Raw genomic sequence first — 19,031 nt, 5'->3', positions numbered from 1 at the left:
CACATAAAAACTAACATAAATAGGTCAGGACTGTTACAGTACCCCGCCCCCAAGGTGCGAACGCCGGGCGCACCAGCACAAAGTCCAGGGGAGGGTCCGGGTGGGCAGTTGACCACGGTGGTGGTTCCGGTTCAGGACGCTGTCCCCGCACCACCATAGTCACTCCCCTCTTCTTTCTACCCCTTCTAATGCCCACCCTAACACTACCTTCCCCTAAATAAACAGCTAGCACCAGGACAAGGGGCAGCACCGGGACAAGGGGTAGCACCGGGACAAGGGGCAGCACCAGAACAAGGGGCAGCACCAGGATAAGGACCATCACTGGAATAAGGGGCAGCACCGGGACAAGGGGCAGCACCGGGACAAGGGGCAGCACCGGGACAAGGGGCAGCACCGGGACAAGGGGCAGCACCGGGACAAGGGGCAACACCGGGACAAGGGGCAGCACCGGGACAAGGGGCAGCACCGGGACAAGGGGCAACACCGGACTGAAAGGCTCTGGCAGGTCCTGTTTGGACGGCTCTGGCAGGTCCATGCAGGCTGACGGCTCTCGACGCTCATGGCAGACTGACGGCTCTCTACGCTCATGGCAGGCTGACGGCTCTCGACGCTCATGGCAGGCTGACGGCTCTCGACGCTCATGGCAGGCTGACGGCTCTCGACGCTCATGGCAGGCTGACGGCTCTCGACGCTCATGGCGCTCTGACGGCTCTGGCTGCTCATGGCTCTCTGACGGCTCTGGCTGCTCATGGCTCACTGACGGCTCTGGCTGCTCATGGCTCTTTGACGGCTCTGGCTGCTCATGGCTCTCTGACGGCTCTGGCTGCTCATGGCTCTCTGACGGCTCTGGCTGCTCATGGCTCTCTGACGGCTCTGGCTGCTCATGGCTCGCTGGCGGCTCTGGCAGATCCTGTCTGATTGGCGGCTCTGGCAGATCCTGTCTGGTTGGCGGCTCTGGCAGATCCTGTCTGGTTGGCGGCTCTGGCAGATCCTGTCTGGTTGGCGGCTCTGGCAGATCCTGTCTGGCGGGCGGCTCTAGCGGCTCCTGTCTGGCTGACGGCTCTAGCGGCTCCTGTCTGGCGGATGGCTCTGTAGGCTCATGGCAGACGGGCGGCTTTGCAGGCTCATGGCAGACGGGCGGCTTTGCAGGCTCCTGGCAGACGGATGACTCAGATGGCGCTGGGGAGACGGATGGCTCAGATGGCGCTGGGGAGACGGATGGCTCAGATGGCGCTGGGGAGACGGATGGCTCAGATGGCGCTGGGGAGACGGATGGCTCAGATGGCGCTGGGGAGACGGATGGCTCTGGCCGGATACGGCGCACTGTAGACCTGGTGCGTGGTGCCGGAACTGGAGGCACCGGGCTAATGATAAGCACCTTCCTACTAATGCGTGGAGCAGAGACAGGGCACACTGAACTCTCAAAGCGTACTCTATACCTGGTGCGTGGTACCGGCACTGGTGGCACCTGGCTGAGGGCACGCACCTCAGGACTAGTACGGGGAGAAGTGACAGTGTGTACAGGACTTAGGAGACGCACAGGTGGCTTAGTGCGTGGGACCGGAACTGGAGGCACTGAACTGGATACACGCACTATAGGGAGAGTGCGTGGAGGAGGAACAGGGCTCTGGAAATGCACTGGTAGCCTAGTGCGTAATATAGGCACTGTAGGTACTAGGCTGGGGCGGGGAGGTGGCGCCGGAAATACCGGACCGTGCAGGCGTACTGGCTCTCTTGAGCATTGAGCCTGCCCAACCTTACCTGGTTGAATGCTCCCGGTCGCCCGCCCAGTACGGGGAGGTGGAATAACCCGCACCGGGCTGTGTAGGCGAACCGGGGAAACCCTGCGTAAGGCAGGTGCCATGTATGCCGGCCCGAGGAGACGCACTGGAGACCAGACGCGTTGAGCCGGCCTCATGACACCTGGCTCAATGCCCAATCTAGCCCTACCAGTGCGGGGAGGTGGAATAACCCGCACTGGGCTATGCACACGTACAGGAGACACCGTGCGCTCTACTGCGTAACACGGTGTCTGCCCGTACTCCCGCTCTCCACGGTTAGCCTGGGAAGTGGGCGCAGGTCTCCTACCTGCCCTTGGCCCACTACCCTTTAGCCCCCCCCCCAAGAAATTTTTGGGAGTTACTCACGGGCTTTTCGGGCTTCCGTGCAAGACGAGTCCCCTCATAATTCCGGTTACGAGCTTGATTCTCCGGCTTCCATCCACGTCTCCTAGCTGCCTCCTTAAACCACCGCTCCTGGGCTGTGACTGCCTCACTCTTCTCACGAGAGCAGCGATATTCCCCAGTTTGCGCCCAGGGTCCTCTACCAGACAGGATCTCCTCCCAAGTCCAGAAGTCCTTGTTACTCCGTCGATTTTTCCCATACCGCTTGGTCACATTTTGTTGGTGGGTGATTCTGTTATAGCTGTCGCTTTCCTCATCCTCGGATGAGGTGAGGAGAGAAGGATCTTCGGACCAAAATGCGGAGTCAGGGAAATATGCCATCTTTATTTATAACGATGAACTGATGACACGAAAACAAACACTTTAACAAACTACAAAATAAGAAAACGACGTAGAACGGAACCTGAACATAAACTCACATGACAAACGTAAACTCACGAACAGGAACGTTACATCGAAAACATACGAACAGCCAAACAGTCCCGAATGTGAATAACATCGAACATAACGAAGACATCACAGGAGACAATCACCCACAAACAAACAGTGAGAATGCCCTACCTAAATATGACTCTTGATTAGAGGAAAATGCAAACCACCTGCCTCTAATCAAGAGCCATACCAGGCAAACCGAAACCAACATAGAAACAGATAACATAGACTGCCCACCCAAAACACATGCCCTGACCAAAAACACATAAAAACTAACATAAATAGGTCAGGACTGTTACAAACACATAGTTACACATGGAGTAAAACAAACATACAGTCAATAATACAGTGAAAATAAGTCTATATACAATATGAGCAAGTGAGGTGAGATAAGGCAGGTGAAGGCAAACAAAATATATATATAAATAAATAAATAAATATATAAAAAGGCCATGGTGGCGAAGTAAATACAATATAGCAAGTAAAAAAAAATAACACTGGAATGGTTGGTTTGCAGTGGAAGAAGGTGCAAAGTAGAGATAGAAATAATGGGGTGCAAAGGAGCAAAATAAATAAATACAGTAGGTAAAGAGGTAGTTGTTTGGGCTAAATTATAGATGGGCTATGTACAGGTGCAGTAATCTATGAGCTGCTCTGACAGCTGGTGCTTAAAGCTAGTGAGGGAGATAAGTGTTTCCAGTTTCAGAGATTTTTGTAGTTCGTTCCAGTCATTGGCAGCAGAGAACTGGAAGGAGAGGCGGCCAAAGGAAGAATTGGTTTTGGGGGTGACCAGAGAGATATACCTGCTGGAGTGCGTGCTACGGGTGGGCGTTGCTATGGTGACCAGCGAGCTGAGATAAGGGGGGACTTTACCTAGCAGGGTTTTGTAGATGACCTGGAGCCAGTGGGTTTGGCGACGAGTGTGAAGCGAGGGCCAGCCAACGAGAGCGTACAGGTCGCAGTGGTGGGTAGTATATGGGGCTTTGGTGACAAAACGGATGGCACTGTGATAGACTGCATCCAATTTATTGAGTAGGGTATTGGAGGCTATTTTGTAAATGACATCACCGAAGTCGAGGATTGGTAGGATGGTCAGTTTTACAAGGGTATGTTTGGCAGCATGAGTGAAGGATGCTTTGTTGAGGAATAGGAAGCCGATTCTAGATTCACCTATCACTGTTACATTGAACTGGGTGAATATATGAATGACAGTAACCTAAACCTATCACTGTTACATTGAACCGGGTGCTAATGAAGGACAGTAACCTAAACCTATCACTGTTACATTGAACTGGGTGAATATGAATGACAGTAACCTAAACCTATCACTGTTACATTGAACTGGGTGAATATGAATGATAGTAACCTAAACCTATCACTGTTACATTGAACTGGGTGAATATGAATGATAGTAACCTAAACCTATCACTGTTACATTGAACTGGGTGAATATGAATGACAGTAACCTAAACCTATCACTGTTACATTGAACTGGGTGAATATGAATGACAGTAACCTTCTGCCTTGCTGTCACATGTCCATTAGTTAGGTGAGGCTGTATCTGATCCTGGTAAAACACCACCTGTTAGGTAACTCATATACACACTATATGTACACTATATACACACTCACTAGACTATATATACACACTATATACACACTAGACTATATATACACTATATACACACTATATACACACTCACTAGACTGTATACACTCTATATACACACTAGACTATATATACACTATATACACACTCACTAGACTATATATACACACTATATACACACTAGACTATATATACACACTATATACGCACTCACTAGACTGTATACACACTATACACACTCACTAGACTATATACACACTATATACACACTCACTAGACTATATATACACTCTATATACACACTCACTAGACTATATATACACACTATATACACACTAGACTATATATACACACTATATACACACTATATACACACTCACTAGACTATATATACACTATATACACACTATATACACACTCACTAGACTGTATATACACACTATATACACACTCACTAGACTATATATACACTATATACACTCACTAGATTATATATACACACTATATACACACTCACTAGGCTTTATATACACACTATATACACACTCACTAGACTATATATACACACTATATACACACTCACTAGACTGTATATACACACTATATACACACTCACTAGACTATATATACACTATATACACACTATATACACACTCACTAGACTGTATATACACACTATATACACACTCACTAGACTATATATACACACTCACTAGACTATATATGCACAATATATACACACTATATACACACTCACTAGACTATATATACACTATTTACACACACACTAGACTATATACACACTATATACACACTCACTAGACTATATACACACTCACTAGAATATATATGCACAATATATACACACTATATACACATTCACTAGACTATATATACACTATTTACACACACACTAGACTAAATACACACTATGTACACACTCACTAGACTATATATACACACTATATACACACACACTAGACTATATACACACTATATACACACTCAATAGACTATATACACACTATGTACACACTCACTAGACTATATATACAATATATACACACTCACTAGACTATATATACACACTATATATACACTCACTAGACTAAATACACACTATGTACACACTCACTAGACTATATATACACACTATATACACACTCACTAGACTATATATACACTATATACACGCTCACGAGACTATATATACACACTATATACACACTCACTAGACTATATATACACACTATATACACACTCACTAGACTATATATACACACTCACTAGGCTATATATACACACTATATACACACTCACTAGGCTATATATACACACTGTATACACACTCACTAGACTATATATACACACTCACTAGACTATATACACACTATATACACACTCACTAGACTATATACACACTATATACACACTCACTAGACTATATATACACACTATATACACACTCACTAGACTATATATATACACTATATACACACTCACTAGACTATATATACACACTCACTAGACTATATATACACACTATATACACACTCACTAGACTATATATACACACTATATACACACTCACTAGACTATATATATACACTATATACACACTCACTAGACTATATATACACACTCACTAGACTATATATACACACTATATACACACTCACTAGACTATATATACACACTATATACACACTCACTAGACTATATATACACACTCACTAGACTATATACACACTATATACACACTCACTAGACTATATACACACTATATACACACTCACTAGACTATATATACACACTATATACACACTCACTAGACTATATACACACTATTTACACACACACTAGACTATATATACACACTCACTAGACTATATATACACACTCACTAGACTATATACACACTTAATACACACTCACTAGACTATATACACACTATATACACACTCACTAGACTACATACACACTCACTAGACTATATACACACTATATACACACTCACTAGACTATATACACACTCACTAGACTATATACACACTATATACACACTCACTAGACTATATACACACTATATACACACTCACTAGACTATATATACACACTCACTAGACTATATATACACACTATTTACACACACACTAGACTATATATATACACACTCACTAGACTATATACACGCTATTTACACACACACTAGACTATATATACACACTCACTAGACTATATACACACTATATACACACACACTAGACTATATATACACACTATATACACACTCACTAGACTATATACACACTATATACACACTCACTAGACTATATATACACACTATATACACACTCACTAGACTATATATACACACTATATATACACTCACTAGACTATATATACACACTATATACACACTATATACACTCTATATACACACTCACTAGACTATATATACACACTATATACACACTCACTAGACTATATATACACACTATATACACACTCACTAGACTATATATACACACTCACTAGACTATATATGCACAATATATACACACTATATACACACTCACTAGACTATATATACACACTCACTAGACTATATATGCACAATATATACACACTATATACACACTCACTAGACTATATATACACACTCACTAGACTATATATGCACAATATATACACACTATTTACACACTCACTAGACTATATATACACACTATTTACACACACACTAGACTATATATACACACTCACTAGACTATATATGCACAATATATACACACTATATACACACTCACTAGACTATATATACACACTCACTAGACTATATATGCACAATATATACACACTACATACACACTCACTAGACTATATATACACACTCACTAGACTATATATGCACAATATATACACACTATATACACACACACTAGACTATATATACACTCACTAGACTATATATACACACTATATACACACTCACTAGACTATATACACACACTCACTAGACTATATATGCACAATATATACACACTATATACACACTCACTAGACTATATATACACTATTTACACACACACTAGACTATATACACACTATATACACGCTCACTAGACTATATACACACTATATACACACTCACTAGACTATATATGCACAATATATACACACTATATACACACACACTAGACTATATATACATACTATATACACACTCACTAGACTATATATGCACAATATATACACACTATATACACACACACTAGACTATATATACACACTCACTAGACTATATACACACTTTATACACACTCACTAGACTATATATGCACAATATATGCACACTATATACACACTCACTAGACTATATATGCACAATATATACACACTATATACACACTCACTAGACTATATATACACACTATATACACACTCACTAGACTGTATATACACACTCACTAGACTATATATGCACACTATATACACACTCACTAGACTATATATACACACTCACTAGACTGTATATACACACTCACTAGACTATATATACACTATATACATACTCACTAAATACACACTCACTAGACTATATATGCACAATATATACACACTATATACACACTCACTAGACTATATATACACACTATATACACACTCACTAGACTGTATATACACACTCACTAGACTATATATGCACAATATATACACACTATATACACACTCACTAGACTATATATACACTATATACACACTCACTAGACTATATATACACTATTTACACACTCACTAGACTATATATACACTATTTACACACACACTAGACTATATATACACACTCACTAGACTATATATGCACAATATATACACACTCACTAGACTATATATACACTATTTACACACACACTAGACTATATATACACACTCACTAGACTATATACACACTATATACACACTCACTAGACTACATATACACTATTTACACACACACTAGACTATATATACACACTCACTAGACTATATATACACTATATACACACTATATACACACTCACTAGACTATATATACACTATTTACACACTCACTAGACTATATATACACTATTTACACACTCACTAGACTATATACACACTCACTAGACTATATATACACTATATACACTCACTAGACTATATTCACACTATATACACACTCACTAGACTATATATACACACTATATACACACTCACTAGACTATATACAAACTATATACACACTCACTAGACTATATATACACACTATATACACACTCACTAGACTATATATACACACTATATACACACTCACTAGACTATATATACACACTATATACACACTCACTAGACTATATATACACACTATATACACACTCACTAGACTATATATACACACTCACTAGACTATATATACACACTCACTAGACTATATATACAAACTATATACACACACTCACTAGACTATATATACACACTATATACACACTCACTAGACTATATATACACACTATATACACACTCACTAGACTATATATACACACTATATACACACTCACTAGACTATATATACAAACTATATACACACTCACTAGACTATATATACACACTATATACACACTCACTAGACTATATATACACACTATATACACACTCACTAGACTATATATACACACTATATACACACTCACTAGACTATATATACACACTATATACACACTCACTAGACTATATATACACACTATATACACACTCACTAGACTATATATACACACTATATACACACTCACTAGACTATATACACACTATATACACACTCACTAGACTATATATACACACTCACTAGGCTATATATACACACTATTTACACACACACTAGACTATATATACACACTATTTACACACTCACTAGACTATATATACACACTCACTAGGCTATATATACACACTATATACACACACACTAGACTATATATACACACTATATACACACTCACTAGACTATATATACACTATTTACACACTCACTAGACTATATACACACTATATATACACTATTTACACACTCACTAGACTATATATACACTCTATACACACTCACTAGACTATATATACACACTATATACACACTCACTAGGCTATATATACACACTATATACACACTCACTAGACGATGTACACACTATATACACACTCACTAGACGATATATACACACTATATACACACTCACTAGACGATGTACACACTATATAAACACTCACTAGACTATATACACACTATATACACACTCACTAGACTATATATACACTATATACACACTCACTAGACTATATATACACACTATATACACACTAGACTATATATACACACTATATATACACTATATACACACTCACTAGACTATATATACACTATATACACACTATATACACACACTCACTAGACGATATATACACAATATATACACACTATATACACACTCACTTGACGATATATTCACAATATATATACACTATATACACACTCACTAGACGATATATACACAGTATATACACACTATATACACACTCACTAGACGATATATACACACTCACTAGACTATATATACACTATATACACACTCACTAGGCTATATATACACACTATATACACACTCACTAGACAATGTACACACTATATACACACTCACTAGACGATATATACACACTATATACACACTCACTAGACGATGTACACACTATATAAACACTCACTAGACTATATACACACTATATACACACTCACTAGACTATATACACACTATATACACGCTCACTAGACTAAATATACACACTATATACACACTCACTAGACTATATACACACTATATACACACACTCACTAGACGATATATACACAATATATACACACTATATACACACCTACTAGACTATATACACACTATATACACACACTCACTAGACGATATATACACAATATGTACACACTATATACACACTCACTTGACGATATATACACAATATATATACACTATATACACACTCACTTGACGATATATACACAATATATATACACTATATACACACTCACTAGACGATATATACACACTATATACACACTATATACACACTCACTAGACTATATATACACACTATATACACACTCACTAGACTATATATACACACTATATACACTCTATATACACACTCACTAGACTATATATACACACTATATACACACTCACTAGGCTATATATACACACTATATACACACTCACTAGACGATATATACACAATATATACAGAAAATATAAAGGAAAGAAAGAGAATGAAAGAAAGAATGAAAGAGAAAGAAAGAAATATAGAGAGTTCGAACAGAAGAAAGAAAGAATGAATGAAAGAAAAAAAGAAATAAGTAAAAGAAAGAAAGAATGAGAGAAAGAAGAACGATAACAAAAAAGAGAGAGAGAAAGAAAGAGAACAAAAGAAAGAAACAGAAAGAAAGAAATATAGAAAGAGACAGAGTAGATATTCAGATTCAGATTGTTTAGAAAGAGAGAGAGAGGATCGAAGCAGAACGAGAAAGAGCGAGAGAGGAGAGAAAGGGAGTGAGACACAGATAATAGAAACAGATTTCTCTTTGCATGGAGGCAGTTTACTACTAAACCCCCCTATATGTCTTCCATCAGAAGACCATGAGCTGTTAAATAGTACGGAATATACCACACAGACACACACACAGTGTTTAATAGCAGGAAATATAACCTCTTCATTTGTCACAGGCCATAATCACATTGTTACTCACCTTTAATAGCAGGGTGTAAAACCCATGCTGTGAAATCACATTGCTGTCAGTCAGACTGGTGTGTTTGTGCGTGTGTGTGTGTGTGTGTGTGTGTGTGTGTGTGTGTGTGTGTGTGTGTGTGTGTGTGTGTGTGTGTGTGTGTGTGTGTGTGTGTGTGTGTGTGTGTGTGTGTGTGTGTGTGTGTGTGTGTGTGTGTGTGTGTGTGTGTGTGTGTGTGTGTGTGTGTGTGTGTGTTTGTGCGTGTGTGTGTGTGTGTGTGTCCGTGCTTGCTGCAGGGAGTGAGTTTCTGAACATTTCACCCCCTCAGAGATATCACATTCCGTGTTAAAAGGTCCAGAAAGCCTGTAGCTAATATGAAAACTGCAACAGAAAATAGTCTAATGTGTAAAGTGTGCGGATGATGAAGGGAGACAGGTCATAAGGTCAAAGTAGGGGAGATGGAGGATGCATAATGAGATGGTAAAAAAACAATAGGACACATTTTACACACACCCCCACACACATACCCAAAACTCTTCACTGCATTTACTGTACATTAACTAAGGAAGGGAAACCACTCATAAGCTACCCTTTAATCTGTATTTACTGTAAATTAACTAAGGAGGAAGGGAAACCACTCATAAGCTACCCTTTAATCAACAGTTTTTACAGGAGAGAGAAACAAATAGATGGGGAGAGAAATAAAGAGGGGAGGAGAGAGAGAGAGAAAGAGTGGGGTGAGAGAGAAAGAAAAAGGAGGGAGAGAGAGAAAGAAAGAGGGCGGAGAGAAGGAAAGAGGGGGGAGAGAGAGAAAGAGGGGAGGAGAGAGAGAGAGAAAGAGTGGGGCGGGAGAGAAAGAAAGAGTGGGGTGAGAGAGAAAGAAAAAGGAGGGAGAGAGAAAGAAAGAGTGGGGGGAGAGAGAGAAAGAAAGAGTGGGGAGGGAGAGAAAGAAAAAGGAGGGAGAGAGAGAAAGAAAGAGTGGGGTGAGAGAGAAAGAAAAAGGAGGGAGAGAGAGAAAGAAAAAGGAGGGAAAGAGACAAAGAAAGAGTGGGGAGAGAGAGAAAGAAAGAGTGGGGAGAGAGAGAAAGAAAGAGTGGGGAGAGAGAGAAAGAAAGAGTGGGGAGAGAGAGAAAGAAAGAGGTGGAGAGAGAGAAAGAAAGAGGGGGAGAGAGAGAAAGAGAGGGAGAGAGAAAGAAAGAGTGAAGAGAGAGAAAGACAGAGTGAAGAGAGAGAAAGAAAGAGGGGAGAGAGAGAGAGAAAGAGGAGGGGAGAGAGAGAAAGAGAGAGGAGGGGAGAGAAAGAAAGAAAGAGGGAGGAGAGAGAGAAAGAGAGAGGGGGAGAGAAAGAAAGACGGGTTATTAAATCAAATCACATTTTATTTGTCACATACACATGGTTAGCAGATGTTATTGCGAGTGTAGTGAAATGGTTGTTCTTTAGTTCAGACAGTGCAGTAATATCTAACAACTCCCCAACAACTACCTAATACACACAAATCTAAATGGATGAATGAGAAAATGTACTTATATATCTATGGATGAGGGATGGCCAAGCGTCATAGGCAAGGTGCAATAGATGGTATAAAATACAGTATATACATGTGATATGAGTAATGTAAGATATGTAAACATTATTTAAAGTGGCATTATTTAAAATTGCATTGTTTAAAGTGACTAGTGATCCATTTATTAAAGTGGCCAGTGATATGAGTCTCTATGTAGGCAGCAGCCTCTCTGAGTTAGTGGTGACTGTTTAACAGTCTGATGGCCTTGAGATAGAAGCTGTTTTTCAGTCTCTCGGTCCCAGCTTTGATGCACCTGTACTGACCTCGCCTTCTGGATGATAGCGGGGTGAACAGGCAGTGGCTCGGGTGGTTGTTGTCCTTGATGATCGGGTACTGGAGGTGTCCTGGAGGGCAGGTAGTTTGCCCCCGGTGATGTGTTGTGCAGACTGCACCACCCTCTGGAGAGCCTTGCGGTTGAAACAGCCCGACAGGATGCTCTCAATTGTGGATATGTATAATTTTGTCAAGGTTCTAGGTGACAAGCCACATTTCTTCAGCTTCCTGTGTTGTTGCACCTTCTTCACAACACTGTCTGTGATGTGTACGCCGAGGAACTTTAAAACATTCCACCTTCTCCACCACTGTTCCGTCGATGTGGATAGGGGGGTGCTCCCTCTGCTGTTTCCTGAAGTCCACGGTCATCTCCTTTGTTCTGTTGACGTTGAGTGAGACACACTCCGAGTGCCCTCACCTCCTCCCTGTAGGCCGTCTAGGCGTTGTTGGTAATCAAGCCCACTACTGTTGTGTCGTCTGCAAACTTGATGATTGAGTTGGAGGCGTGCATGACCACGCAGTCATGGGTGAACAGGGAGTACAGGAGGGGGCTGAGCACACACCCTTGTGGGGCCCCAGTGTTGAGGATCAGCTGGGTGGAGATGTTGTTACCTACCCTCACCACCTGGGGGCGGTCCGTCAGGAAGTCCAGGACCCAGTTGCACAGGGCGGGGTTGAGACCCAGGGCCTCCAGATTGATGATGAGCTTGGAGGGTACTGTCGTCGCTTTGTCATCATTAAACTGAAGATTAATCCTTATCAAAAATTCTCTATAATTATTATTATTACGCGATTAAACTGATTAATCATGTTACTGTAATTAACTAGGAAGTTGGAGCACCAAGGAAAGTATTCAGATTACAAAGTTATAATTTTCGTAATTTAACTTTCAGATATTTTTATATCTGATCACTTAGTCTTCTGATTAATGTATTATTCTTTACCTCACGTTAGTCTCCTTCCAAACGTCGTAAATTGTTGGTTATCTGCACAAACCCAGTCTTCACTATGAGTCATCCATACCATATCAATTGTCTTAAAATAATTGATTTACTAACTAAGTAGTGACAGACATGTATAACAAACAGTAGATATGGTTACAAAGAAATGATAGGGGAATGTGCCCTAGTGGGCTAAACCGGCATGGCGGCTTGTTAGACAGAGGGACTGAGAAGGGCGCCAAAGATAAGAGACACTACAAAGTGGATAATTATAACAATTGAAATGCTAATTCTTTGCACGTGAACGCTCACTCATTTGGGAATAATTGCAATCAATATATATATATATTTACGCTCAGTGTGTCGTCGGGATCTCTGTTGAAAAGTTTGTTTCTGTTGGAGAGTTTGTCCGCCCTCTCTCTCTCTCTATCTGTCGTGGTTAGAATGGATAGTTCAGAGTGACATTCATACTGTCTGGCCATGAGGCAGGATTCTCCTCCAGGAATTTACGACCTGAGGTCCCACGAGCCTGGGTGTAGGAGAGACAGAGAGAGGGGGATGGTGCAGAAGGAGGGTGTATATAATGCTCGCTGTACTCAAAGAGGGCGTCATGACAGTACTATGGTGTTGAATGCTGAGCTGTAGTCGATGAACAGCATTCTTACATAGGTATTCCTCTGCAGTAGGTTAGGTTAGATCTGCCATAGGTTAAGTTAGATCTGCAGTAGGTATAGTTAGATCTGCCGTAGGTTAGGTTAGACCTGCAGAAGGTTAGGTTAGATTAGATCTGCCGTAGGTTAGGTCGATGATGAGCATTCTTACATAGGTGTCCAGATGGGATGTGCAGTGTGATGGAGATTGCATCGTCTGTGGACCTGTTGGGCGGTATACAAACTGAAGTGGGTCTAGGGTGGCAGGTAAGGTGGAGGTGATATGATCCTTGACTAGTTTCTCAAAGTACTTCATGATGACAGAAGGGAGTGCTACGGGGCGGATTCAGACACGATCTGCAGATGAACCGATGACAACGTTCTACAAGTGCTGCAATTATGAGTGTGGACATCGCTGGAGAGACTAAACAGGTGTTCAATTGGATCTCTACCTGAGAACACTAGTTGAGTCAGCTAACCTGGTTTTATAGTGGAAACTGGAAATAAAATTATCCTCCATCACTACGACAGTGGATGAATCAAATTATTTAAATATTTTAAAAGGTGTGGGCTACAAAGAATCAGAACAGTGCAATTTGAGACCATGTGGCATAGTGCTACAAGCACTGGAAAGTTCCAGGGGATGAAGGGGGAGTGTAGTTGAGATATACGTGATGTGTATGGTTGCGGTGGGAAGTTCCGTTATCTTTGTCTTTTTTGGGTACAGGACCAATGATGGTCATCTTGAAGAATGTGGGGACAGCCGACTGGGATAGGGAGCATTTGCATACGTCCGTAAACACACCAGCCAGCTGGTCTGCACATGCTCTGAGGACGCGGCTAGGGATGCCGTCTGGGTCAGCAGCTTTGTGAGGGTTAACACGTTTAAATGTTTTAAATGTTACTGTTTTACTCCCGTCGGCCACGGAGAAGGGGGGAGGGCGCATTCCCTTGTTAGCAGGTCGCGACTGTGACACTGTATTATGCTCAAAGCGGCAAAGAAGGTGTTTAGTTTGTCTGGAAGCGCGACGTCGGTGTCCGTGACGTGGCTGGTTTTCTTTTTTGTAATCCGTGATTTCCTGTAGACCCTGCCACATACGTCTCGTGTCTGAGCCGTTGAATTGCGACTCTACTTTATTCCTTTTGTCCACTTTGTCCTTTCCGCGAATTCCGCCATCCTTCCACGGTTTCTGGTTAGGGTAGGTTTTAATAGTCACAGTGGGTACAACATCTCCTATACACTTCCTGATAAATTCCCTCACCGAGTCAGCGTATAGATCGATGTTGTTCTCTGAGGCTGCCCGGAACATTTCCCAGTCCGCGTGATCAAAACAATCTTGAAGCGTGGATTCCGATTGGCCAGACCAGCGTTGAATGGTTCTAGTCACTGGAACATCCTGTTTGAGTTTCTGCCTATAGGACGGTAGGAGCAAGATGGCGTCGTGGTCGGATTTCCCGGAGGGAGGGCGGGGGAGGGGCTTGTATGCATCGCGGAAGTTAGAGTAGCAGTGTTTATTTACGATGCCTGAACCCGACTCGTATCCCGAGAGCCATGTTTCCATGAAACAGAGAATGTTACAATCTCTGATGTCTCTCTGGAAGGCAACCCATGCTCTAATTTTGTCTACCTTGTTGTCAAGAGACTGGATTTTGGTGAGTAGTATACTCGGGAGCGGTGGGCGGTGTGCACGTCTACAGAGCCTGAACAGGAGGCCGCTCCGTCTGCAGCACCGTTGTTTTGTGTCGGCTTCTGGGATTAGATGGGGAGAGAGAGAGAAAGGGGGGAGAGAGAGAGAAAGAAGGGGAGGGAGAGAGAGAGAAGGGGGGAGAGAGAGAAAGAAAGAGGGGGAGGGAGATAGATAAAGGGGGGAGAGAAAGAAAGAGGGGGAAGGGAGAGAGAGGAAGAGAAGGGGGGAGAGAGAGAAAGAAAGAGGGGGGGAGAGAGATAGAAGGGGGGAGAGAGAGAAAGAAAGAGGGGGGAGGGAGAGAGATAGAGAAAGATTAGGGAGGGCCAGTGCTCTGTCCTCTCAGTACTCCCCTGAGAGACCATGGAGTAGAAACAGAGATGGAGATGGATGGACGGAGGGAGGGACAAGAGAGGAAAGAAGAGCTCTAGTCTGTCCTCTCAGTACTCCTCTCTCAGCCCTGTGGCGTAGGGTCACCTCAGAGACTGAAATACCCACAATCCCCGGCCACTCTCTGGGATCACACGGACAAGGGGAGAGGACGAGAGAAGTAGAGTTAATGAAGGGAAGGTCCCTGAGGGGCCTCTTGGGCCCATCTGGCAGGCACACACACACACACACACACACACACACACACACACACACACACACACACACACACACACACACACACACACACACACACACACACACACACAAACACATAACTGCCGTCTCTCATTTGGTAATTAGTAACATGGATTAGCCCAGAGCGAACACATTGATTGGACTGAAAATGTCTGTCTCTCTCTTTCTCTCTCTCTCTCTCTTTCTCTCTCTCTCTCTCTCTCTCTCTCTCTCTCTCTCTCTCTCTCTCTCTCTCCCTCTCTTTCTTTCTTTCTCTCTCTCCCTCTTTTTCTTTCTCTCTCTCCCTCTCTCGCTCTCCATCTCTTTCTCTGTAATGTTGACACTCATTTACAACTATACACCACAGACAAAAAAATTAAGCAATATGAATCCACAGATAATTAAATCTCAACCTATTTGACAGTAAACATTTTCTAAATGAGAGAACACAAGGCTGTGTATGTGTGTGTGTGTATGTGTGCGGGCACGTGTGTGTCCATCCTATATACAGTAGGTCAACATTTATTCAGTGCTATGATGTACTAGATGTTATTTTCTATTACGGTCAGGCTGTCTGTTTAAAGTCATCACTGATTAAGTGGCTAAATACTAATTTTAGTTTCAAGTTTTAATGTTTTTTTATGAATACTCCCAAGGGATCCTGAGTGGTGCAGCGGTCTAAGGCACTGCATCTCAGTGCAAGAGGTGTCACTACAGCCCCTGGTTTGAATCCAGGCTGTATCACATCTGGCTGTGATTGGAAGTCCCATAGGGCAGCACACAATTGGCTGGGGTAGACCATCATTGTAAATAAGAATTTGTTCTTAACTAACTTGCCCTTTTAAATAAAATGTAAAAAAATACAGATTTCGGTCACAGATACCTTAAAATAAAGGATTAGAAAACCAGTCAGTATCTGGTGTGACCACCTTATGCAGCGTGACACATCTCCTTCTCATAGAGTTGATCAGGCTGTTGATTGGTGGCCTGTGGAATGTTGTCCCACTCCTCTTCAATGGCTGTGTGAAGTTGCTGGATATTGGAACTAGAACACGCTGTTGTACACGTCGATCCAGAGCATCCCAAACATGCTCATTGGTTGACATGTCTGGTGAGTATGCAGGCCATGGAAGAACTGGGACATTTTCAGGTTCCGGGAATTGTGTACAATTGCGATTTGGGTCTGTGCGTTTTCATGCTGAAACATGAGGTGATGGTGGCGGATGAACGGCACGACAACGGACCTCAGGATCTCATCACGGTATCTCTGGTTTTCATAAGGATTTCTCTGTACTTTGCTCCGTTCATCTTTCCCTCGATCCTGACTAATCTCTCAGTCCCTGCCGCTGAAAAACACCCCCACAGCATGATGCTGTCACGTAGAGATGGTGCCAGGTTTCCTCCAGACATGACGCTTGGAATTCAGGCCAAAGAGTTCAATCTTGGTTTCATCAGACCAGAGAATCTTGTTTCGTTAAGGTGCTTTTTGACAAACTCCAAGCGGGCTGTCATGTGCCTTTTACTGGGGAGTGGCTTCCGTCTGACCACTCTACCATAAAGGCCTGATTGGTGGAGTGCTGCAGAGATGGTTGTCCTGCTGGAAGGTTCTCCCATTTCCACAGGGAAACTCTGGAGCTCTGTCAGAGTGACCATCGGCTTCTTGCTCAGTTCGGCCGGGCGGCCAGCTCCAGGAAGAGGTCTTGGTTGTTCCAAACGTCTTCCATTTAAGAAGGAGGCCACTGTGTTCCTGGGGACCTTCAATGCTGCAGAACATTTATTGGTACCCTTCCTCGAAATCTTGCCTCGGAACTCTTCCAACAATTCCTTCGACCTCGTGGCTTGGTTGTTGCTCTGACATGCACTGTCAACTGTGGGACCTTATATAGACAGGTGTGTGCTTTTCCAAATCATGTCCAATCAATTACATTTACCACAAGGTGATAAACCCTATTGATCAACCCTATTGATCACCTTTGAGAAACATCTCAAAGGTGATCAATGGAAACAGGATGCACCTGAGCTCAATTTCCAACCTCATAGTGTCACGTTCCTGACCTGTTTTCCTTTGTTATGTATTTGTTTTAGTTGGTCAGGGCGTGAGTTGGGTGGATTGGTCTAGGTTTGATTTTCTATGTTGGGATTTTGTGTTCGGCCTGGTATGATTCTCAATCAGAGACAGCTGTCAATCGTTGTCCCTGATTGAGAATCATACTAAGGCAGCCAGGGTTTCACTGGTGTTTTTGTGGGTGTTTGTTCCTGTGTCAGTGTTTGGGCCACACAGGA

The sequence above is a fragment of the Salvelinus fontinalis genome, chromosome 30 (genome assembly GCF_029448725.1).
Source record: "Salvelinus fontinalis isolate EN_2023a chromosome 30, ASM2944872v1, whole genome shotgun sequence".
Taxonomy (NCBI): Eukaryota; Metazoa; Chordata; class Actinopteri; order Salmoniformes; family Salmonidae; genus Salvelinus; species Salvelinus fontinalis.
This window is presented reverse-complemented; position numbering follows the sequence as displayed.